Consider the following 21,484-nt stretch of genomic DNA (forward strand, 5'->3'; position numbering starts at 1 on the left):
AAATTTACCTAAAAATCATATTTTACAAAATACATAGTTTGTATATTTCAAGTATCTTATAATGTTATATAATATCTGTTTTAAAAAGTTATTTTGGTAATTTTATTGCAAAATTTGGCAGAGTTGATGCTAAGTCCAGAAATTCTCATTTTCATTTAACTTTTAAAACATTTTGCCCAAAAATTATATTTTGTACAATGTAATTGTATTATACTTATAGTATATTAAATGTGGTGTCTGATATAACACAAAACCAACAAAAAAAATCTAAGCATTTTTCTCCCATTTTTCATTTTCACTGGACAAAGAATAAATAGAGGTGATGAAGCACTGCTTCAACACCTCTGAGAATGAATAGAGTATAGCGCACGCTACCACAATGTATATAGACTATAACAGAGGAGTTGAAGTAAATCTTCATAATCTCTGGCTGTATACATTGCATAGAGAACAGGGGTGTTGAAGCACTGCTTCAACACCTCTGAGAATGAATATAGTGCACGCTTCCACAATGTATATAGACTATAACAGAGGAGTTGAAGTAAATCTTCAAAATCTCTGGCTGTATACATTGTATAGAGAACAGGGGTGTTGAAGCACCGCTTCAACACCTCTTGACAATGAATAGAGTATAGTGCACACTTCCACAATGTATATAGACTATAACAGAGGAGTTGAAGTAAATCTTCAAAATCTCTGGCTGTATACATTGTATAGAGAACAGGGGTGTTGAAGCACTGCTTCAACACCTCTTGACAATGAATAGAGTATAGTGCACGCTTCCACAATGTATATAGACTATAACAGAGGAGTTGAAGTAAATCTTCAAAATCTCTGGCTGTATACATTGTATAGAGAACAGGGGTGTTGAAGCACTGCTTCAACACCTCTTGACAATGAATAGAGTATAGTGCACGCTTCCACAATGTATATAGACTATAACAGAGGAGTTGAAGTAAATCTTAAAAATCTCTGGCTGTATACATTGCATAGAAAACAGGGGTGTTGAAGCACTCAACACCTCTGAAAATGAATAGAATATAGTGCACAGTATATACTGGTATAGAATATAACGCCAATGTACGTACTGTCACGGTATATCGTGCATATCCATATAGTGTATAGGTCTATGCACTGCGTTGACATCTAAGATCTCAATCTCAACTTGGTCTAAGCATTCTAGATTTAATATTTTTTTCTAGATTCAAATAATTCACTGTTTTAAATATATTTCCACTAACAATGAGTTAAAATAAAACTTATTTTAAATGTGTTAAACAAGAGAATCACACAATATCATCATTATCTGAAGTCTGTTGTCAAGAATACTGAAACGAAGTATTAAGCATGCTGTTAACACTTGTGTTCTGTAGTTGGAATTAAAGTAAAATGTATGAAACAAAAAACCGGCAAGCCTATGAAGAAATCTCGCAACTCGTTAAACTATATCTTTATAATACATTTGTAATATTCAACGGTTTGGTGAACAACCCAAACCGCTGGTGTAACGTTGTTTCGACAAAAATGTATCACAAGGTCCCGCCGAGATTTGAACTCGGATCGCAGGATTCAAAGTCCTGAGTGCTAACCATTACACCACGGGACCTCGGCGAAAATGTTGTGAAACATGACAACATTATCGGTAATTCAGTGTTATCATCCAACAAACACACATACATATGATGTCCTATCTGCAATTGTTGTTGTTTTTCTTATCGGATGTATGTGGCGTCAGTAAGTGTTAAGAAGAAGTGTTAATAACAAGCTTACGTTTCAAATAGGAATAAAAATGTGCATCGGCCGGGAATCGAACCCGGGCCGCCCGCGTGGCAGGCGAGCATTCTACCACTGAACCACCGATGCTGATTGCATATTAGTCACTGTTGCCAAATTGTGAGCAATAAGAAATTGAAAAGCTATTTACTATCATCCATCAAACACACAAGTATAACGTCCTGTCTGAATGACCTATTTTTATACGCACTCATTGCCGTGCGCAGAGGTCGCGTGGTGTAATGGTTAGCACTCAGGACTCTGAATCCTGCGATCCGAGTTCAAATCTCGGCGGGACCTATCCATAACTTTTTATACCCGCAGATGTGACATGTTGATGAGTTTGATTATAAACACATGTGGCTGAATACAGCATCTCGTGCATCATTACTTGCATATATAATGTTGTGATTGTCCACTTTTTAGTTTACTTTTAATACTGGAGAAAAATACAATCGTTGCGTACGATGTTGGCGTACATTAGCGTAACCGATGGTATCGTCATTTTTAACTGTTCTAACGTTACAAGGATTGCTTGGGGTGTATGGGCTATAGCTTTTATAAATAATGTTGTTTCGATATTTTAAGAAATAGTTGATATTTGTGTACGTATAATGTTCATTCAACCTCTATATGAAATTAACATTACACAAACAAGAGTATATAATAACAGATGTCAGTGTTCTACGTTCTTACACCGGCTGTAAACTTAAGGCAATTACTCGATGAATATACTGTGAACGACAAGAAATACATATTGCTGTAAATATATACCAATTTACCGTTAAATGAAAATAAAGTATGCATCGTCCTGAAATCGAACCAAGACCGCCCAAGTGGAAGGCGAGCATTCTACCACTGAAATCCCCCGATGCGACATTCTATTATCGAAATGTTGCCATTTTGTTGCCAACTTGAAAGAACCAATATATGTTTCGTGGTAGTGGTATCCATCAAAATAAGGTATAAACTTGCATATGCATTATTTTACGACCCAGGTCTCGTCCGTGGTGAAATGATCTGAATGCAGGACTATGGATCCGGTGACTCAAGGGACCTAGTGCAATTATTTTTCCCAATCGCAAGTTTGTTATATCAGAAGGTGTTAAAGGTGCACTTTCCTGATCTCATACCGACAAAAGTCAAGTAAGCAGTGAAAGGGAATTTGACGATAAATAACAAGTTTACGTTTCGAATAGGAATAAAAATGTGCATCGGCCGGGAATCGAACCCGGGCCGCCCGCGTGGCAGGCGAGTATTCTACCACTGAACCACCGATGCTGATTGCATATTACTCACTGTTGCCAAATTGTGAGCAATAAGAAATTGAAAAGCTATTTACTATCATCCATCAAACACACAAGTATAACGTCCTGTCTGAATGAGCTATTTTTATACGCACTCATTGCCGTATGTAGAGGTCGCGTGGTGTAATGGTTAGCACTCAGGACTTTGAATCCTGCTATCCGAGTTCAAATCTCGGCTGGACCTATCCATAACTTTTTATACCCGCAGATGTGACATGTTGATGAGTTTGATTATAAACACATGTGGCTGAATACAGCATCTCGTGCATCATTACTTGCATATATAATGTTGTGATTGTCCACTTTTTAGTTTACTTTTAATACTGGAGAAAAATACAATCGTTGCGTACGATGTTGGCGTACATTAGCGTAACCGATGGTATCGTCATTTTTAACTGTTCTAACGTTTCAAGGATTACTTGGGGTGTATGGGCTATAGCTTTTATAAATAATGTTGTTTCGATATTTTAAGAAATAGTTGATATTTGTGTACGTATAATGTTCATTCAGCCTCTATATGAAATTAACATTACACAAACAAGAGTATATAATAACAGATGTCAGTGTTCTACGTTCTTACACCGGCTGTAAACTTAAGGCAATTACTCGATAAATATACTGTGAACGACAAGAAATACATATTGCTGTAAATATATACCAACTTACGGTTAAATGAAAATAAAGTATGCATCGTCCTGAAATCGAACCAAGACCGCCCAAGTGGAAGGCGAGTATTCTAGCACTGAAATCCCCCGATGCGACATTCTACTATCGAAATGTTGCCATTTTGTTGCCAACTTGAAAGAACCAATATATGTTTCGTGGTAGTGGTATCCATCAAAATAAAGTATAAACTTGCATATGCATTATTTTACGACCCAGGTCTCGTCCGTGGTGAAATGATCTGAATGCAGGACTATCGATCCGGTGACTCAAGGGACCTAGTGCAATTATTTTTCCCAATCGCAAGTTTGTTATATCAGTAGGTGTTAAAGGTGCACTTTCCTGATCTCATACCGACAAAAGTCAAGTAAGCAGTGAAAGGGAATTTCACGATAAATAACCAGTTTACGTTTCGAATAGGAATAAAAATGTGCATCGGCCGGGAATCGAACCCGGGCCGCCCGCGTGGCAGGCGAGCATTCTACCACTGAACCACCGATGCTGATTGCATATTATTCACTGTTGCCAAATTGTGAGCAATAAGAAATTGAAAAACTATTTACTATCATCCATCAAACACACAAGTATAACGTCCTGTCTGAATGAGCTATTTTTATACGCACTCATTGCCGTATGTAGAGGTCGCGTGGTGTAATGGTTAGCACTCAGGACTCTGAATCCTGCGATCCGAGTTCAAATCTCGGCGGGACCTATCCATAACTTTTTATACCCGCAGATGTGACATGTTGATGAGTTTGATTATAAACACATGTGGCTGAATACAACATCTCGTGCATCATTACTTGCATATATAATGTTGTGATTGTCCACTTTTTAGTTTACTTTTAATACTGGAGAAAAATACAAACGTTGCGTACGATGTTGGCGTACATTAGCGTAACCAATGTTATCGTCATGTTTAACTGTTCTAACGTTTCAAGGATTACTTGGGGTGTATGGGCTATAGCTTTTATAAATAATGCTGTTTCGATATTTTAAGAAATAGTTGATATTTGTGTACGTATAATGTTCATTCAGCCTCTATATGAAATTAACATTACACAAACAAGAGTCTATAATAACAGATGTCAGTGTTCTACGTTCTTACACCGGCTGTAAACTTAAGGCAATTACTCGATAAATATACTGTGAACGACAAGAAATACATATTGCTGTAAATATATACCAATTTACCGTTAAATGAAAATAAAGTATGCATCGTCCTGAAATCAAACCAAGACCGCCCAAGTGGAAGGCGAGCATTCTAGCACTGAAATCCCCCGATGCGACATTCTATTATCGAAATGTTGCCATTTTGTTGCCAACTTGAAAGAACCAATATATGTTTCGTGGTAGTGGTATCCATCAAAATAAAGTATAAACTTGCATATGCATTATTTTACGACCCAGGTCTCGTCCGTGGTGAAATGATCTGAATGCAGGACTTTGGATCCGGTGACTCAAGGGACCTAGTGCAATTATTTTTCCCAATCGCAAGTTTGTTATATCAGTAGGTGTTAAAGGTGCACTTTCCTGATCTCATACCGACAAAAGTCAAGTAATCAGTGAAAGGGAATTTCACGATAAATAACAAGTTTACGTTTCAATAGGAATAAAAATGTGCATCGGCCGGGAATCGAACCCGGGCCGCCCGCGTGGCAGGCGAGCATTCTACCACTGAACCACCGATGCTGATTGCATCTTACTCACTGTTGCCAACTTGTGAGCAATAAGAAATTGAAAAGCTATTTACTATCATTCATCAAACACACTAGTATAACGTCCTGTCTGAATGACCTATTTTTATACGCACTCATTGCCGTACGTAGAGGTCGCGTGGTGTAATGGTTAGCACTCAGGACTCTGAATCCTGCGATCCGAGTTCAAATCTCGGCGGGACCTATCCATAACTTTTTATACCCGCAGATGTGACATGTTGATGAGTTTGATTATAAACACATGTGGCTGAATACAGCATCTCCTGCATCATTACTTGCACATATAATGTTGTGATTGTCCACTTTTTAGTTTACTTTTAATACTGGAGAAAAATACAAACGTTGCGTACGATGTTGGCGTACATAAGCGTAACCGATGTTATCGTCATTTTTAACTGTTCTAACGTTTCAAGGATTGCTTGGGGTGTATGGGCTATAGCTTTTATAAATAATGTTGTTTCGATATTTTAAGAAATAGTTGATATTTGTGTACGTATAATGTTCATTCAGCCTCTATATGAAATTAACATTACACAAACAAGAGTCTATAATAACAGATGTCAGTGTTCTACGTTCTTACACCGGCTGTAAACTTAAGGAAATTACTCGATAAATATACTGTGAACGACAAGAAATACATATTGCTGTAAATATATACCAACTTAAGGTTAAATGAAAATAAAGTATGCATCGTCCTGAAATCGAACCAAGACCGCCCAAGTGGAAGGCGAGCATTCTACCACTGAAATCCCCCGATGCGACATTCTATTATCGAAATGTTGCCATTTTGTTGCCAACTTGAAAGAACCAATATATGTTTCGTGGTAGTGGTATCCATCAAAATAAGGTATAAACTTGCATATGCATTATTTTACGACCCAGGTCTCGTCCGTGGTGAAATGATCTGAATGCAGGACTATGGATCCGGTGACTCAAGGGACCTAGTGCAATTATTTTTCCCAATCGCAAGTTTGTTATATCAGAAGGTGTTAAAGGTGCACTTTCCTGATCTCATACCGACAAAAGTCAAGTAAGCAGTGAAAGGGAATTTGACGATAAATAACAAGTTTACGTTTCGAATAGGAATAAAAATGTGCATCGGCCGGGAATCGAACCCGGGTCGCCCGCGTGGCAGGCGAGCATTCTACCACTGAACCACCGATGCTGATTGCATATTACTCACTGTTGCCAAATTGTGAGCAATAAGAAATTGAAAAGCTATTTACTATCATCCATCAAACACACAAGTATAACGTCCTGTCTGAATGAGCTATTTTTATACGCACTCATTGCCGTATGTAGAGGTCGCGTGGTGTAATGGTTAGCACTCAGGACTTTGAATCCTGCGATCCGAGTTCAAATCTCGGCGGGACCTATCCATAACTTTTTATACCCGCAGATGTGACATGTTGATGAGTTTGATTATAAACACATGTGGCTGAATACAGCATCTCGTGCATCATTACTTGCATATATAATGTTGTGATTGTCCACTTTTTAGTTTACTTTTAATACTGGAGAAAAATACAATCGTTGCGTACGATGTTGGCGTACATTAGCGTAACCGATGTTATCGTCATTTTTAACTGTTCTAACGTTTCAAGGATTACTTGGGGTGTATGGGCTATAGCTTTTATAAATAATGTTGTTTCGATATTTTAAGAAATAGTTGATATTTGTGTACGTATAATGTTCATTCAGCCTCTATATGAAATTAACATTACACAAACAAGAGTATATAATAACAGATGTCAGTGTTCTACGTTCTTACACCGGCTGTAAACTTAAGGCAATTACTCGATAAATATACTGTGAACGACAAGAAATACATATTGCTGTAAATATATACCAACTTACCGTTAAATGAAAATAAAGTATGCATCGTCCTGAAATCGAACCAAGACCGCCCAAGTGGAAGGCGACTATTCTAGCACTGAAATCCCCCGATGCGACATTCTACTATCGAAATGTTGCCATTTTGTTGCCAACTTGAAAGAACCAATATATGTTTCGTGGTAGTGGTATCCATCAAAATAAAGTATAAACTTGCATATGCATTATTTTACGACCCAGGTCTCGTCCGTGGTGAAATGATCTGAATGCAGGACTATCGATCCGGTGACTCAAGGGACCTAGTGCAATTATTTTTCCCAATCGCAAGTTTGTTATATCAGTAGGTGTTAAAGGTGCACTTTCCTGATCTCATACCGACAAAAGTCAAGTAAGCAGTGAAAGGGAATTTCACGATAAATAACAAGTTTACGTTTCGAATAGGAATAAAAATGTGCATCGGCCGGGAATCGAACCCGGGCCGCCCGCGTGGCAGGCGAGCATTCTACCACTGAACCACCGATGCTGATTGCATATTATTCACTGTTGCCAAATTGTGAGCAATAAGAAATTGAAAAACTATTTACTATCATCCATCAAACACACAAGTATAACGTCCTGTCTGAATGACCTATTTTTATACGCACTCATTGCCGTATGTAGAGGTCGCGTGGTGTAATGGTTAGCACTCAGGACTCTGAATCCTGCGATCCGAGTTCAAATCTCGGCGGGACCTATCCATAACTTTTTATACCCGCAGATGTGACATGTTGATGAGTTTGATTATAAACACATGTGGCTGAATACAGCATCTCGTGCATCATTACTTGCATATATAATGTTGTGATTGTCCACTTTTTAGTTTACTTTTAATACTGGAGAAAAATACAAACGTTGCGTACGATGTTGGCGTACATTAGCGTAACCGATGTTATCGTCATTTTTAACTGTTCTAACGTTTCAAGGATTACTTGGGGTGTATGGGCTATAGCTTTTATAAATAATGTTGTTTCGATATTTTAAGAAATAGTTGATATTTGTGTACGTATAATGTTCATTCAGCCTCTACAAATGTATATGAAATCAACATTACACAAACAAGAGTATATAATAACAGATGTCAGTGTTCTACGTTCTTACACCGGCTGTAAACTTAAGGCAATTACTCGATGAATATACTGTGAACGACAAGAAATACATATTGCTGTAAATATATACCAATTTACCGTTAAATGAAAATAAAGTATGCATCGTCCTGAAATCGAACCAAGACCGCCCAAGTGGAAGGCGAGCATTCTAGCACTGAAATCCCCCGAGGCGACATTCTACTATCGAAATGTTGCCATTTTGTTGCCAACTTGAAAGAACCAATATATGTTTCGTGGTAGTGGTATCCATTAAAATAAAGTATAAACTTGCATATGCATTATTTTACGACCCAGGTCTCGTCCGTGGTGAAATGATCTGAATGCAGGACTTTGGATCCGGTGACTCAAGGGACCTAGTGCAATTATTTTTCCCAATCGCAAGTTTGTTATATCAGTAGGTGTTAAAGGTGCACTTTCCTGATCTCATACCGACAAAAGTCAAGTAAGCAGTGAAAGGGAATTTGACGATAAATAACAAGTTTACGTTTCAATAGAAATAAAAATGTGCATCGGCCGGGAATCGAACCCGGGCCGCCCGCGTGGCAGGCGAGCATTCTACCAATGAACCACCGATGCTGATTGCATATTGCTCACTGTTGCCAAATTGTGAGCAATAAGAAATTGAAAAGCTATTTACTATCATCCATCAAACACACAAGTATAACGTCCTGTCTGAATGAGCTATTTTTATACGCACTCATTGCCGTACGTAGAGGTCGCGTGGTGTAATGGTTAGCACTCAGGACTCTGAATCCTGCAATCCGAGTTCAAATCTCGGCGGGACCTATCCATAACTTTTTATACCCGCAGATGTGACATGTTGATGAGTTTGATTATAAACACATGTGGCTGAATACAGCATCTCCTGCATCATTACTTGCACATATAATGTTGTGATTGGTCACTTTTTAGTTTACTTTTAATACTGGAGAAAAATACAAACGTTGCGTACGATGTTGGCGTACATTAGCGTAACCAATGTTATCGTCATGTTTAACTGTTCTAACGTTTCAAGGATTACTTGGGGTGTATGGGCTATAGCTTTTATAAATAATGTTGTTTCGATATTTTAAGAAATAGTTGATATTTGTGTACGTATAATGTTCATTCAGCCTCTATATGAAATTAACATTACACAAACAAGAGTATATAATAACAGATGTCAGTGTTCTACGTTCTTACACCGGCTGTAAACTTAAGGCAATTACTCGATAAATATACTGTGAACGACAAGAAATACATATTGCTGTAAATATATACCAATTTACCGTTAAATGAAAATAAAGTATGCATCGTCCTGAAATCAAACCAAGACCGCCCAAGTGGAAGGCGAGCATTCTAGCACTGAAATCCCCCGATGCGACATTCTATTATCGAAATGTTGCCATTTTGTTGCCAACTTGAAAGAACCAATATATGTTTCGTGGTAGTGGTATCCATCAAAATAAAGTATAAACTTGCATATGCATTATTTTACGACCCAGGTCTCGTCCGTGGTGAAATGATCTGAATGCAGGACTTTGGATCCGGTGACTCAAGGGACCTAGTGCAATTATTTTTCCCAATCGCAAGTTTGTTATATCAGTAGGTGTTAAAGGTGCACTTTCCTGATCTCATACCGACAAAAGTCAAGTAATCAGTGAAAGGGAATTTCACGATAAATAACAAGTTTACGTTTCAATAGGAATAAAAATGTGCATCGGCCGGGAATCGAACCCGGGCCGCCCGCGTGGCAGGCGAGCATTCTACCACTGAACCACCGATGCTGATTGCATCTTACTCACTGTTGCCAACTTGTGAGCAATAAGAAATTGAAAAGCTATTTACTATCATTCATCAAACACACTAGTATAACGTCCTGTCTGAATGACCTATTTTTATACGCACTCATTGCCGTACGTAGAGGTCGCGTGGTGTAATGGTTAGCACTCAGGACTCTGAATCCTTCGATCCGAGTTCAAATCTCGGCGGGACCTATCCATAACTTTTTATACCCGCAGATGTGACATGTTGATGAGTTTGATTATAAACACATGTGGCTGAATACAGCATCTCCTGCATCATTACTTGCACATATAATGTTGTGATTGTCCACTTTTTAGTTTACTTTTAATACTGGAGAAAAATACAAACGTTGCGTACGATGTTGGCGTACATAAGCGTAACCGATGTTATCGTCATTTTTAACTGTTCTAACGTTTCAAGGATTGCTTGGGGTGTATGGGCTATAGCTTTTATAAATAATGTTGTTTCGATATTTTAAGAAATAGTTGATATTTGTGTACGTATAATGTTCATTCAGCCTCTATATGAAATTAACATTACACAAACAAGAGTATATAATAACAGATGTCAGTGTTCTACGTTCTTACACCGGCTGTAAACTTAAGGAAATTACTCGATAAATATACTGTGAACGACAAGAAATACATATTGCTGTAAATATATACCAACTTAAGGTTAAATGAAAATAAAGTATGCATCGTCCTGAAATCGAACCAAGACCGCCCAAGTGGAAGGCGAGCATTCTACCACTGAAATCCCCCGATGCGACATTCTATTATCGAAATGTTGCCATTTTGTTGCCAACTTGAAAGAACCAATATATGTTTCGTGGTAGTGGTATCCATCAAAATAAGGTATAAACTTGCATATGCATTATTTTACGACCCAGGTCTCGTCCGTGGTGAAATGATCTGAATGCAGGACTATGGATCCGGTGACTCAAGGGACCTAGTGCAATTATTTTTCCCAATCGCAAGTTTGTTATATCAGAAGGTGTTAAAGGTGCACTTTCCTGATCTCATACCGACAAAAGTCAAGTAAGCAGTGAAAGGGAATTTCACGATAAATAACAAGTTTACGTTTCGAATAGGAATAAAAATGTGCATCGGCCGGGAATCGAACCCGGGCCGCCCGCGTGGCAGGCGAGCATTCTACCACTGAACCACCGATGCTGATTGCATATTACTCACTGTTGCCAAATTGTGAGCAATAAGAAATTGAAAAGCTATTTACTATCATCCATCAAACACACAAGTATAACGTCCTGTCTGAATGAGCTATTTTTATACGCACTCATTGCCGTATGTAGAGGTCGCGTGGTGTAATGGTTAGCACTCAGGACTCTGAATCCTGCGATCCGAGTTCAAATCTCGGCGGGACCTATCCATAACTTTTTATACCCGCAGATGTGACATGTTGATGAGTTTGATTATAAACACATGTGGCTGAATACAGCATCTCGTGCATCATTACTTGCATATATAATGTTGTGATTGTCCACTTTTTAGTTTACTTTTAATACTGGAGAAAAATACAATCGTTACGTACGATGTTGGCGTACATTAGCGTAACCGATGTTATCGTAATTTTTAACTGTTCTAACGTTTCAAGGATTACTTGGGGTGTATGGGCTATAGCTTTTATAAATAATGTTGTTTCGATATTTTAAGAAATAGTTGATATTTGTGTACGTATAATGTTCATTCAGCCTCTATATGAAATTAACATTACACAAACAAGAGTATATAATAACAGATGTCAGTGTTCTACGTTCTTACACCGGCTGTAAACTTAAGGCAATTACTCGATAAATATACTGTGAACGACAAGAAATACATATTGCTGTAAATATATACCAACTTACGGTTAAATGAAAATAAAGTATGCATCGTCCTGAAATCGAACCAAGACCGCCCAAGTGGAAGGCGACTATTCTAGCACTGAAATCCCCCGATGCGACATTCTACTATCGAAATGTTGCCATTTTGTTGCCAACTTGAAAGAACCAATATATGTTTCGTGGTAGTGGTATCCATCAAAATAAAGTATAAACTTGCATATGCATTATTTTACGACCCAGGTCTCGTCCGTGGTGAAATGATCTGAATGCAGGACTATCGATCCGGTGACTCAAGGGACCTAGTGCAATTATTTTTCCCAATCGCAAGTTTGTTATATCAGTAGGTGTTAAAGGTGCACTTTCCTGATCTCATACCGACAAAAGTCAAGTAAGCAGTGAAAGGGAATTTCACGATAAATAACAAGTTTACGTTTCGAATAGGAATAAAAATGTGCATCGGCCGGGAATCGAACCCGGGCCGCCCGCGTGGCAGGCGAGCATTCTACCACTGAACCACCGATGCTGATTGCATATTATTCACTGTTGCCAAATTGTGAGCAATAAGAAATTGAAAAACTATTTACTATCATCCATCAAACACACAAGTATAACGTCCTGTCTGAATGAGCTATTTTTATACGCACTCATTGCCGTATGTAGAGGTCGCTATGTGTAATGGTTAGCACTCAGGACTCTGAATCCTGCGATCCGAGTTCAAATCTCGGCGGGACCTATCCATAACTTTTTATACCCGCAGATGTGACATGTTGATGAGTTTGATTATAAACACATGTGGCTGAATACAGCATCTCGTGCATCATTACTTGCATATATAATGTTGTGATTGTCCACTTTTTAGTTTACTTTTAATACTGGAGAAAAATACAAACGTTGCGTACGATGTTGGCGTACATTAGCGTAACCGATGTTATCGTCATTTTTAACTGTTCTAACGTTTCAAGGATTACTTGGGGTGTATGGGCTATAGCTTTTATAAATAATGTTGTTTCGATATTTTAAGAAATAGTTGATATTTGTGTACGTATAATGTTCATTCAGCCTCTACAAATGTATATGAAATCAACATTACACAAACAAGAGTATATAATAACAGATGTCAGTGTTCTACGTTCTTACACCGGCTGTAAACTTAAGGCAATTACTCGATGAATATACTGTGAACGACAAGAAATACATATTGCTGTAAATATATACCAATTTACCGTTAAATGAAAATAAAGTATGCATCGTCCTGAAATCGAACCAAGACCGCCCAAGTGGAAGGCGAGCATTCTAGCACTGAAATCCCCCGAGGCGACATTCTACTATCGAAATGTTGCCATTTTGTTGCCAACTTGAAAGAACCAATATATGTTTCGTGGTAGTGGTATCCATTAAAATAAGGTATAAACTTGCATATGCATTATTTTACGACCCAGGTCTCGTCCGTGGTGAAATGATCTGAATGCAGGACTTTGGATCCGGTTACTCAAGGGACCTAGTGCAATTATTTTTCCCAATCGCAAGTTTGTTATATCAGTAGGTGTTAAAGGTGCACTTTCCTGATCTCATACCGACAAAAGTCAAGTAAGCAGTGAAAGGGAATTTGACGATAAATAACAAGTTTACGTTTCAATAGGAATAAAAATGTGCATCGGCCGGGAATCGAACCCGGGCCGCCCGCGTGGCAGGCGAGCATTCTACCAATGAACCACCGATGCTGATTGCATATTGCTCACTGTTGCCAAATTGTGAGCAATAAGAAATTGAAAAGCTATTTACTATCATCCATCAAACACACAAGTATAACGTCCTGTCTGAATGAGCTATTTTTATACGCACTCATTGCCGTATGTAGAGGTCGCGTGGTGTAATGGTTAGCACTCAGGACTCTGAATCCTGCGATCCGAGTTCAAATCTCGGCGGGACCTATCCATAACTTTTTATACCCGCAGATGTGACATGTTGATGAGTTTGATTATAAACACATGTGGCTGAATACAGCATCTCGTGCATCATTACTTGCATATATAATGTTGTGATTGTCCACTTTTTAGTTTACTTTTAATACTGGAGAAAAATACAATCGTTACGTACGATGTTGGCGTACATTAGCGTAACCGATGTTATCGTAATTTTTAACTGTTCTAACGTTTCAAGGATTACTTGGGGTGTATGGGCTATAGCTTTTATAAATAATGTTGTTTCGATATTTTAAGAAATAGTTGATATTTGTGTACGTATAATGTTCATTCAGCCTCTATATGAAATTAACATTACACAAACAAGAGTATATAATAACAGATGTCAGTGTTCTACGTTCTTACACCGGCTGTAAACTTAAGGCAATTACTCGATAAATATACTGTGAACGACAAGAAATACATATTGCTGTAAATATATACCAACTTACGGTTAAATGAAAATAAAGTATGCATCGTCCTGAAATCGAACCAAGACCGCCCAAGTGGAAGGCGACTATTCTAGCACTGAAATCCCCCGATGCGACATTCTACTATCGAAATGTTGCCATTTTGTTGCCAACTTGAAAGAACCAATATATGTTTCGTGGTAGTGGTATCCATCAAAATAAAGTATAAACTTGCATATGCATTATTTTACGACCCAGGTCTCGTCCGTGGTGAAATGATCTGAATGCAGGACTATCGATCCGGTGACTCAAGGGACCTAGTGCAATTATTTTTCCCAATCGCAAGTTTGTTATATCAGTAGGTGTTAAAGGTGCACTTTCCTGATCTCATACCGACAAAAGTCAAGTAAGCAGTGAAAGGGAATTTCACGATAAATAACAAGTTTACGTTTCGAATAGGAATAAAAATGTGCATCGGCCGGGAATCGAACCCGGGCCGCCCGCGTGGCAGGCGAGCATTCTACCACTGAACCACCGATGCTGATTGCATATTATTCACTGTTGCCAAATTGTGAGCAATAAGAAATTGAAAAACTATTTACTATCATCCATCAAACACACAAGTATAACGTCCTGTCTGAATGACCTATTTTTATACGCACTCATTGCCGTATGTAGAGGTCGCTATGTGTAATGGTTAGCACTCAGGACTCTGAATCCTGCGATCCGAGTTCAAATCTCGGCGGGACCTATCCATAACTTTTTATACCCGCAGATGTGACATGTTGATGAGTTTGATTATAAACACATGTGGCTGAATACAGCATCTCGTGCATCATTACTTGCATATATAATGTTGTGATTGTCCACTTTTTAGTTTACTTTTAATACTGGAGAAAAATACAAACGTTGCGTACGATGTTGGCGTACATTAGCGTAACCGATGTTATCGTCATTTTTAACTGTTCTAACGTTTCAAGGATTACTTGGGGTGTATGGGCTATAGCTTTTATAAATAATGTTGTTTCGATATTTTAAGAAATAGTTGATATTTGTGTACGTATAATGTTCATTCAGCCTCTACAAATGTATATGAAATCAACATTACACAAACAAGAGTATATAATAACAGATGTCAGTGTTCTACGTTCTTACACCGGCTGTAAACTTAAGGCAATTACTCGATGAATATACTGTGAACGACAAGAAATACATATTGCTGTAAATATATACCAATTTACCGTTAAATGAAAATAAAGTATGCATCGTCCTGAAATCGAACCAAGACCGCCCAAGTGGAAGGCGAGCATTCTAGCACTGAAATCCCCCGAGGCGACATTCTACTATCGAAATGTTGCCATTTTGTTGCCAACTTGAAAGAACCAATATATGTTTCGTGGTAGTGGTATCCATTAAAATAAGGTATAAACTTGCATATGCATTATTTTACGACCCAGGTCTCGTCCGTGGTGAAATGATCTGAATGCAGGACTTTGGATCCGGTTACTCAAGGGACCTAGTGCAATTATTTTTCCCAATCGCAAGTTTGTTATATCAGTAGGTGTTAAAGGTGCACTTTCCTGATCTCATACCGACAAAAGTCAAGTAAGCAGTGAAAGGGAATTTGACGATAAATAACAAGTTTACGTTTCAATAGGAATAAAAATGTGCATCGGCCGGGAATCGAACCCGGGCCGCCCGCGTGGCAGGCGAGCATTCTACCAATGAACCACCGATGCTGATTGCATATTGCTCACTGTTGCCAAATTGTGAGCAATAAGAAATTGAAAAGCTATTTACTATCATCCATCAAACACACAAGTATAACGTCCTGTCTGAATGACCTATTTTTATACGCACTCATTGCCGTACGTAGAGGTCGCGTGGTGTAATGGTTAGCACTCAGGACTCTGAATCCTGCGATCCGAGTTCAAATCTCGGCGGGACCTATCCATAACTTTTTATACCCGCAGATGTGACATGTTGATGAGTTTGATTATAAACACATGTGGCTGAATACAGCATCTCCTGCATCATTACTTGCACATATAATGTTGTGATTGTCCACTTTTTAGTTTACTTTTAATACTGGAGAAAAATACAAACGTTGCGTACGATGTTGGCTTACATTAGCGTAACCAATGTTATCGTCATGTTTAACTGTTCTAACGTTTCAAGGATTACTTGGGGTGTATGGGCTATAGCTTTTATAAATAATGTTGTTTCGATATTTTAAGAAATAGTTGATATTTGTGTACGTATAATGTTCATTCAGCCTCTATATGAAATTAACATTACACAAACAAGAATATATAATAACAGATGTCAGTGTTCTACGTTCTTACACCGGCTGTAAACTTAAGGCAATTACTCGATAAATATACTGTGAACGACAAGAAATACATATTGCTGTAAATATATACAGATTTACGGTTAAATGAAAATAAAGTATGCATCGTTCTGAAATCAAACCAAGACCGCCCAAGTGGAAGGCGAGCATTCTACCACTGAAATCCCCCGATGCGACATTCTATTATCGAAATGTTGCCATTTTGTTGCCAACTTGAAAGAACCAATATATGTTTCGTGGTAGTGGTATCCATCAAAATAAAGTATAAACTTGCATATGCATTATTTTACGACCCAGGTTTCGTCCGTGGTGAAATGATCTGAATGCAGGACTTTGGATCCGGTGACTCAAGGGACCTAGTGCAATTATTTTTCCCAATCGCAAGTTTGTTATATCAGTAGGTGTTAAAGGTGCACTTTCCTGATCTCATACCGACAAAAGTCAAGTAAGCAGTGAAAGGGAATTTCACGATAAATAACAAGTTTACGTTTCAATAGGAATAAAAATGTGCATCGGCCGGGAATCGAACCCGGGCCGCCCGCGTGGCAGGCGAGCATTCTACCAATGAACCACCGATGCTGATTGCATATTACTCACTGTTGCCAACTTGTGAGCAATAAGAAATTGAAAAGCTATTTACTATCATTCATCAAACACACTAGTATAACGTCCTGTCTGAATGACCTATTTTTATATGCACTCATTGGCGTACGTAGAGGTCGCGTGGTGTAATGGTTAGCACTCAGGACTCTGAATCCTGCGATCCGAGTTCAAATCTCGGCGGGACCTATCCATAACTTTTTATACCCGCAGATGTGACATGTTGATGAGTTTGATTATAAACACATGTGGCGGAATACAACATTTCGTGCATCATTACTTGCATATAATGTTGTGATTGTCCACTTTTTAGTTTACTTTTAATACTGGAGAAAAATATAAACGTTGCGTACGATGTTGGCGTACATTAGCGTAACCGATGGTATCGTCAATTTTAACTGTTCTAACGTTACAAGGATTGCTTGGGGTGTATGGGCTATAGCTTTTATAAATAATGTTGTTTCGATATTTAAAGAAATAGTTGATATTTGTGTACGTATAATGTTCATTCAACCTCTATATGAAAAAAACATTACACAAACAAGAGTCTATAATAACAGATGTCAGTGTTCTACGTTCTTACACCGGCTGTAAACTTAAGGCAATTACTCGATAAATATACTGTGAACGACAAGAAATACATATTGCTGTAAATATATACCAACTAACAGTTAAATGAAAATAAAGTATGCATCGTCCTGAAATCGAACCAAGACCGCCTAAGTGGAAGGCGAGCATTCTAGCACTGAAATCCCCCGAGGCGACATTCTACTATCGAAATGTTGCCATTTTGTTGCCAACTTGAAAGAACCAATATATGTTTCGTGGTAGTGGTATCCATCAAAATAAGGTATAAACTTGCATATGCATTATTTTACGACCCAGGTCTCGTCCGTGGTGAAATGATCTGAATGCAGGACTATGGATCCGGTGACTCAAGGGACCTAGTGCAATTATTTTTCCCAATCGCAAGTTTGTTATATCAGTAGGTGTTAAAGGTGCACTTTCCTGATCTCATACCGACAAAAGTCAAGTAAGCAGTGAAAGGGAATTTCACGATAAATAACAAGTTTACGTTTCGAATAGGAATAAAAATGTGCATCGGCCGGGAATCGAACCCGGGCCGCCCGCGTGGCAGGCGAGCATTCTACCACTGAACCACCGATGCTGATTGCATATTACTCACTGTTGCCAAATTGTGAGCAATAAGAAATTGAAAAACTATTTACTATCATCCATCAAACACACAAGTATAACGTCCTGTCTGAATGACCTATTTTTATACGCACTCATTACCGTACGTAGAGGTCGCGTGGTGTAATGGTTAGCACTCAGGACTCTGAATCCTGCGATCCGAGTTCAAATCTCGGCGGGACCTATCCATAACTTTTTATACCCGCAGATGTGACATGTTGATGAGTTTGATTATAAACACATGTGGCTGAATACAGCATCTCGTGCATCATTACTTGCATATATAATGTTGTGATTGTCCACTTTTTAGTTTACTTTTAATACTGGAGAAAAATACAAACGTTGCGTACGATGTTGGCGTACATTAGCGTAACCGATGTTATCGTCATTTTTAACTGTTCTAACGTTACAAGGATTACTTGGGGTGTATGGGCTATAGCTTTTATAAATAATGTTGTTTCGATATTTTAAGAAATAGTTGATATTTGTGTACGTATAATGTTCATTCAGCCTCTACAAATGTATCTGAAATCAACATTACACAAACAAGAGTATATAATAACAGATGTCAGTGTTCTACGTTCTTACACCGGCTGTAAACTTAAGGCAATTACTCGATGAATATACTGTGAACGACAAGAAATACATATTGCTGTAAATATATACCAATTTACCGTTAAATGAAAATAAAGTATGCATCGTCCTGAAATCGAACCAAGACCGCCCAAGTGGAAGGCGAGCATTCTACCACTGAAATCCCCCGATGCGACATTCTATTATCGAAATGTTGCCATTTTGTTGCCAACTTGAAAGAACCAATATATGTTTCGTGGTAGTGGTATCCATTAAAATAAAGTATAAACTTGCATATGCATTATTTTACGACCCAGGTCTCGTCCGTGGTGAAATGATCTGAATGCAGGACTTTGGATCCGGTGACTCAAGGGACCTAGTGCAATTATTTTTCCCAATCGCAAGTTTGTTATATCAGTAGGTGTTAAAGGTGCACTTTCCTGATCTCATACCGACAAAAGTCAAGTAAGCAGTGAAAGGGAATTTGACGATAAATAACAAGTTTACGTTTCAATAGGAATAAAAATGTGCATCGGCCGGGAATCGAACCCGGGCCGCCCGCGTGGCAGGCGAGCATTCTACCAATGAACCACCGATGCTGATTGCATATTATTCACTGTTGCCAAATTGTGAGCAATAAGAAATTGAAAAACTATTTACTATCATCCATCAAACACACAAGTATAACGTCCTGTCTGAATGACCTATTTTTATACGCACTCATTGCCGTATGTAGAGGTCGCGTGGTGTAATGGTTAGCACTCAGGACTCTGAATCCTGCGATCCGAGTTCAAATCTCGGCGGGACCTATCCATAACTTTTTATACCCGCAGATGTGACATGTTGATGAGTTTGATTATAAACACATGTGGCTGAATACAGCATCTCGTGCATCATTACTTGCATATATAATGTTGTGATTGTCCACTTTTTAGTTTACTTTTAATACTGGAGAAAAATACAAACGTTGCGTACGATGTTGGCGTACATTAGCGTAACCGATGTTATCGTCATTTTTAACTGTTCTAACGTTTCAAGGAGTACTTGGGGTGTATGGGCTATAGCTTTTATAAATAATGTTGTTTCGATATTTTAAGAAATAGTTGATATTTGTGTACGTATAATGTTCATTCAGCCTCTATATGAAATCAACATTACACAAACAAGAGTATATAATAACAGATGTCAGTGTTCTACGTTCTTACACCGGCTGTAAACTTAAGGCAATTACTCGATAAATATACTGTAAACGACAAAAAATACATATTGCTGTAAATATATACCAATTTACCGTTAAATGAAAATAAAGTATGCATCGTCCTGAAATAGAACCAAGACCGCCCAAGTGGAAGGCGAGTATTCTAGCACTGAAATCCCCCGATGCGACATTCTATTATCGAAATGTTGCCATTTTGTTGCCAACTTGAAAGAACCAATATATGTTTCGTGGTAGTGGTATCCATTAAAATAAAGTATAAACTTGCATATGCATTATTTTACGACCCAGGTCTCGTCCGTGGTGAAATGATCTGAATGCAGGACTTTGGATCCGGTGACTCAAGGGACCTAGTGCAATTATTTTTCCCAATCGCAAGTTTGTTATATCAGTAGGTGTTAAAGGTGCACTTTCCTGATCTCATACCGACAAAAGTCAAGTAAGCAGTGAAAGGGAATTTCACGATAAATAACAAGTTTACGTTTCAATAGGAATAAAAATGTGCATCGGCCGGGAGTCGAACCCGGGCCGCCCGCGTGGCAGGCGAGCATTCTACCAATGAACCACCGATGCTGATTGGATATTGCTCACTGTTGCCAAATTGTGAGCAATAAGAAATTGAAAAGCTATTTACTATCATCCATCAAACACACAAGTATAACGTCCTGTCTGAATGACCTATTTTTATACGCACTCATTGCCGTACGTAGAGGTCGCGTGGTGTAATGGTTAGCACTCAGGACTCTGAATCCTGCGATCCGAGTTCAAATCTCGGCGGGACCTATCCATAACTTTTTATACCCGCAGATGTGACATGTTGATGAGTTTGATTATAAACACATGTGGCTGAATACAGCATCTCCTGCATCATTACTTGCACATATAATGTTGTGATTGTCCACTTTTTAGTTTACTTTTAATACTGGAGAAAAATACAAACGTTGCGTACGATGTTGGCGTACATAAGCGTAACCGATGTTATCGTCATTTTTAACTGTTCTAACGTTTCAAGGATTGCTTGGGGTGTATGGGCTATAGCTTTTATAAATAATGTTGTTTGGATATTTTAAGAAATAGTTGATATTTGTGTACGTATAATGTTCATTCAGCCTCTAT

General features: G+C 38.3%; 31 non-coding genes across 31 annotated transcripts; 13 read left to right on the top strand and 18 right to left on the bottom strand.

The window, feature by feature from the left end:
* Window positions 1–1,534: 1,534 nt before the first annotated feature.
* On the bottom strand, window positions 1,535–1,606 carry Trnaq-uug (transfer RNA glutamine (anticodon UUG)). The gene has a single exon. It is a non-coding gene; the product is annotated as a tRNA-Gln (tRNA).
* Window positions 1,607–1,792: 186 nt separating this feature from the next.
* On the bottom strand, window positions 1,793–1,863 carry Trnag-gcc (transfer RNA glycine (anticodon GCC)). Its single transcript has one exon. It is a non-coding gene; the product is annotated as a tRNA-Gly (tRNA).
* Window positions 1,864–2,001: 138 nt separating this feature from the next.
* Window positions 2,002–2,073, top strand: Trnaq-cug (transfer RNA glutamine (anticodon CUG)). Its single transcript has one exon. It is a non-coding gene; the product is annotated as a tRNA-Gln (tRNA).
* A 910-nt stretch (window positions 2,074–2,983) lies between these two features.
* On the bottom strand, window positions 2,984–3,054 carry Trnag-gcc (transfer RNA glycine (anticodon GCC)). The gene has a single exon. It is a non-coding gene; the product is annotated as a tRNA-Gly (tRNA).
* A 1,120-nt stretch (window positions 3,055–4,174) lies between these two features.
* Window positions 4,175–4,245, bottom strand: Trnag-gcc (transfer RNA glycine (anticodon GCC)). Its single transcript has one exon. It is a non-coding gene; the product is annotated as a tRNA-Gly (tRNA).
* Window positions 4,246–4,383: 138 nt separating this feature from the next.
* Trnaq-cug (transfer RNA glutamine (anticodon CUG)) lies at window positions 4,384–4,455 on the top strand. The gene has a single exon. It is a non-coding gene; the product is annotated as a tRNA-Gln (tRNA).
* Window positions 4,456–5,364: 909 nt separating this feature from the next.
* On the bottom strand, window positions 5,365–5,435 carry Trnag-gcc (transfer RNA glycine (anticodon GCC)). Its single transcript has one exon. It is a non-coding gene; the product is annotated as a tRNA-Gly (tRNA).
* A 138-nt stretch (window positions 5,436–5,573) lies between these two features.
* Window positions 5,574–5,645, top strand: Trnaq-cug (transfer RNA glutamine (anticodon CUG)). Its single transcript has one exon. It is a non-coding gene; the product is annotated as a tRNA-Gln (tRNA).
* A 910-nt stretch (window positions 5,646–6,555) lies between these two features.
* Window positions 6,556–6,626, bottom strand: Trnag-gcc (transfer RNA glycine (anticodon GCC)). Its single transcript has one exon. It is a non-coding gene; the product is annotated as a tRNA-Gly (tRNA).
* A 138-nt stretch (window positions 6,627–6,764) lies between these two features.
* Window positions 6,765–6,836, top strand: Trnaq-uug (transfer RNA glutamine (anticodon UUG)). The gene has a single exon. It is a non-coding gene; the product is annotated as a tRNA-Gln (tRNA).
* Window positions 6,837–7,746: 910 nt separating this feature from the next.
* Trnag-gcc (transfer RNA glycine (anticodon GCC)) lies at window positions 7,747–7,817 on the bottom strand. The gene has a single exon. It is a non-coding gene; the product is annotated as a tRNA-Gly (tRNA).
* Window positions 7,818–7,955: 138 nt separating this feature from the next.
* Window positions 7,956–8,027, top strand: Trnaq-cug (transfer RNA glutamine (anticodon CUG)). Its single transcript has one exon. It is a non-coding gene; the product is annotated as a tRNA-Gln (tRNA).
* Window positions 8,028–8,944: 917 nt separating this feature from the next.
* On the bottom strand, window positions 8,945–9,015 carry Trnag-gcc (transfer RNA glycine (anticodon GCC)). The gene has a single exon. It is a non-coding gene; the product is annotated as a tRNA-Gly (tRNA).
* A 138-nt stretch (window positions 9,016–9,153) lies between these two features.
* Window positions 9,154–9,225, top strand: Trnaq-cug (transfer RNA glutamine (anticodon CUG)). Its single transcript has one exon. It is a non-coding gene; the product is annotated as a tRNA-Gln (tRNA).
* A 909-nt stretch (window positions 9,226–10,134) lies between these two features.
* On the bottom strand, window positions 10,135–10,205 carry Trnag-gcc (transfer RNA glycine (anticodon GCC)). Its single transcript has one exon. It is a non-coding gene; the product is annotated as a tRNA-Gly (tRNA).
* Window positions 10,206–11,325: 1,120 nt separating this feature from the next.
* Window positions 11,326–11,396, bottom strand: Trnag-gcc (transfer RNA glycine (anticodon GCC)). The gene has a single exon. It is a non-coding gene; the product is annotated as a tRNA-Gly (tRNA).
* A 138-nt stretch (window positions 11,397–11,534) lies between these two features.
* Trnaq-cug (transfer RNA glutamine (anticodon CUG)) lies at window positions 11,535–11,606 on the top strand. Its single transcript has one exon. It is a non-coding gene; the product is annotated as a tRNA-Gln (tRNA).
* Window positions 11,607–12,516: 910 nt separating this feature from the next.
* Trnag-gcc (transfer RNA glycine (anticodon GCC)) lies at window positions 12,517–12,587 on the bottom strand. The gene has a single exon. It is a non-coding gene; the product is annotated as a tRNA-Gly (tRNA).
* A 1,127-nt stretch (window positions 12,588–13,714) lies between these two features.
* On the bottom strand, window positions 13,715–13,785 carry Trnag-gcc (transfer RNA glycine (anticodon GCC)). Its single transcript has one exon. It is a non-coding gene; the product is annotated as a tRNA-Gly (tRNA).
* A 138-nt stretch (window positions 13,786–13,923) lies between these two features.
* Trnaq-cug (transfer RNA glutamine (anticodon CUG)) lies at window positions 13,924–13,995 on the top strand. Its single transcript has one exon. It is a non-coding gene; the product is annotated as a tRNA-Gln (tRNA).
* A 910-nt stretch (window positions 13,996–14,905) lies between these two features.
* On the bottom strand, window positions 14,906–14,976 carry Trnag-gcc (transfer RNA glycine (anticodon GCC)). Its single transcript has one exon. It is a non-coding gene; the product is annotated as a tRNA-Gly (tRNA).
* Window positions 14,977–16,103: 1,127 nt separating this feature from the next.
* Window positions 16,104–16,174, bottom strand: Trnag-gcc (transfer RNA glycine (anticodon GCC)). Its single transcript has one exon. It is a non-coding gene; the product is annotated as a tRNA-Gly (tRNA).
* A 138-nt stretch (window positions 16,175–16,312) lies between these two features.
* Window positions 16,313–16,384, top strand: Trnaq-cug (transfer RNA glutamine (anticodon CUG)). The gene has a single exon. It is a non-coding gene; the product is annotated as a tRNA-Gln (tRNA).
* A 909-nt stretch (window positions 16,385–17,293) lies between these two features.
* On the bottom strand, window positions 17,294–17,364 carry Trnag-gcc (transfer RNA glycine (anticodon GCC)). The gene has a single exon. It is a non-coding gene; the product is annotated as a tRNA-Gly (tRNA).
* A 138-nt stretch (window positions 17,365–17,502) lies between these two features.
* Trnaq-cug (transfer RNA glutamine (anticodon CUG)) lies at window positions 17,503–17,574 on the top strand. Its single transcript has one exon. It is a non-coding gene; the product is annotated as a tRNA-Gln (tRNA).
* Window positions 17,575–18,482: 908 nt separating this feature from the next.
* Trnag-gcc (transfer RNA glycine (anticodon GCC)) lies at window positions 18,483–18,553 on the bottom strand. Its single transcript has one exon. It is a non-coding gene; the product is annotated as a tRNA-Gly (tRNA).
* A 138-nt stretch (window positions 18,554–18,691) lies between these two features.
* Window positions 18,692–18,763, top strand: Trnaq-cug (transfer RNA glutamine (anticodon CUG)). The gene has a single exon. It is a non-coding gene; the product is annotated as a tRNA-Gln (tRNA).
* Window positions 18,764–19,680: 917 nt separating this feature from the next.
* Trnag-gcc (transfer RNA glycine (anticodon GCC)) lies at window positions 19,681–19,751 on the bottom strand. The gene has a single exon. It is a non-coding gene; the product is annotated as a tRNA-Gly (tRNA).
* A 138-nt stretch (window positions 19,752–19,889) lies between these two features.
* On the top strand, window positions 19,890–19,961 carry Trnaq-cug (transfer RNA glutamine (anticodon CUG)). Its single transcript has one exon. It is a non-coding gene; the product is annotated as a tRNA-Gln (tRNA).
* A 909-nt stretch (window positions 19,962–20,870) lies between these two features.
* On the bottom strand, window positions 20,871–20,941 carry Trnag-gcc (transfer RNA glycine (anticodon GCC)). The gene has a single exon. It is a non-coding gene; the product is annotated as a tRNA-Gly (tRNA).
* A 138-nt stretch (window positions 20,942–21,079) lies between these two features.
* On the top strand, window positions 21,080–21,151 carry Trnaq-cug (transfer RNA glutamine (anticodon CUG)). Its single transcript has one exon. It is a non-coding gene; the product is annotated as a tRNA-Gln (tRNA).
* Window positions 21,152–21,484: the final 333 nt, after the last annotated feature.

Source organism: Mya arenaria, chromosome 13, assembly GCF_026914265.1.
Source record: "Mya arenaria isolate MELC-2E11 chromosome 13, ASM2691426v1".
NCBI lineage: Eukaryota > Metazoa > Mollusca > Bivalvia > Myida > Myidae > Mya > Mya arenaria.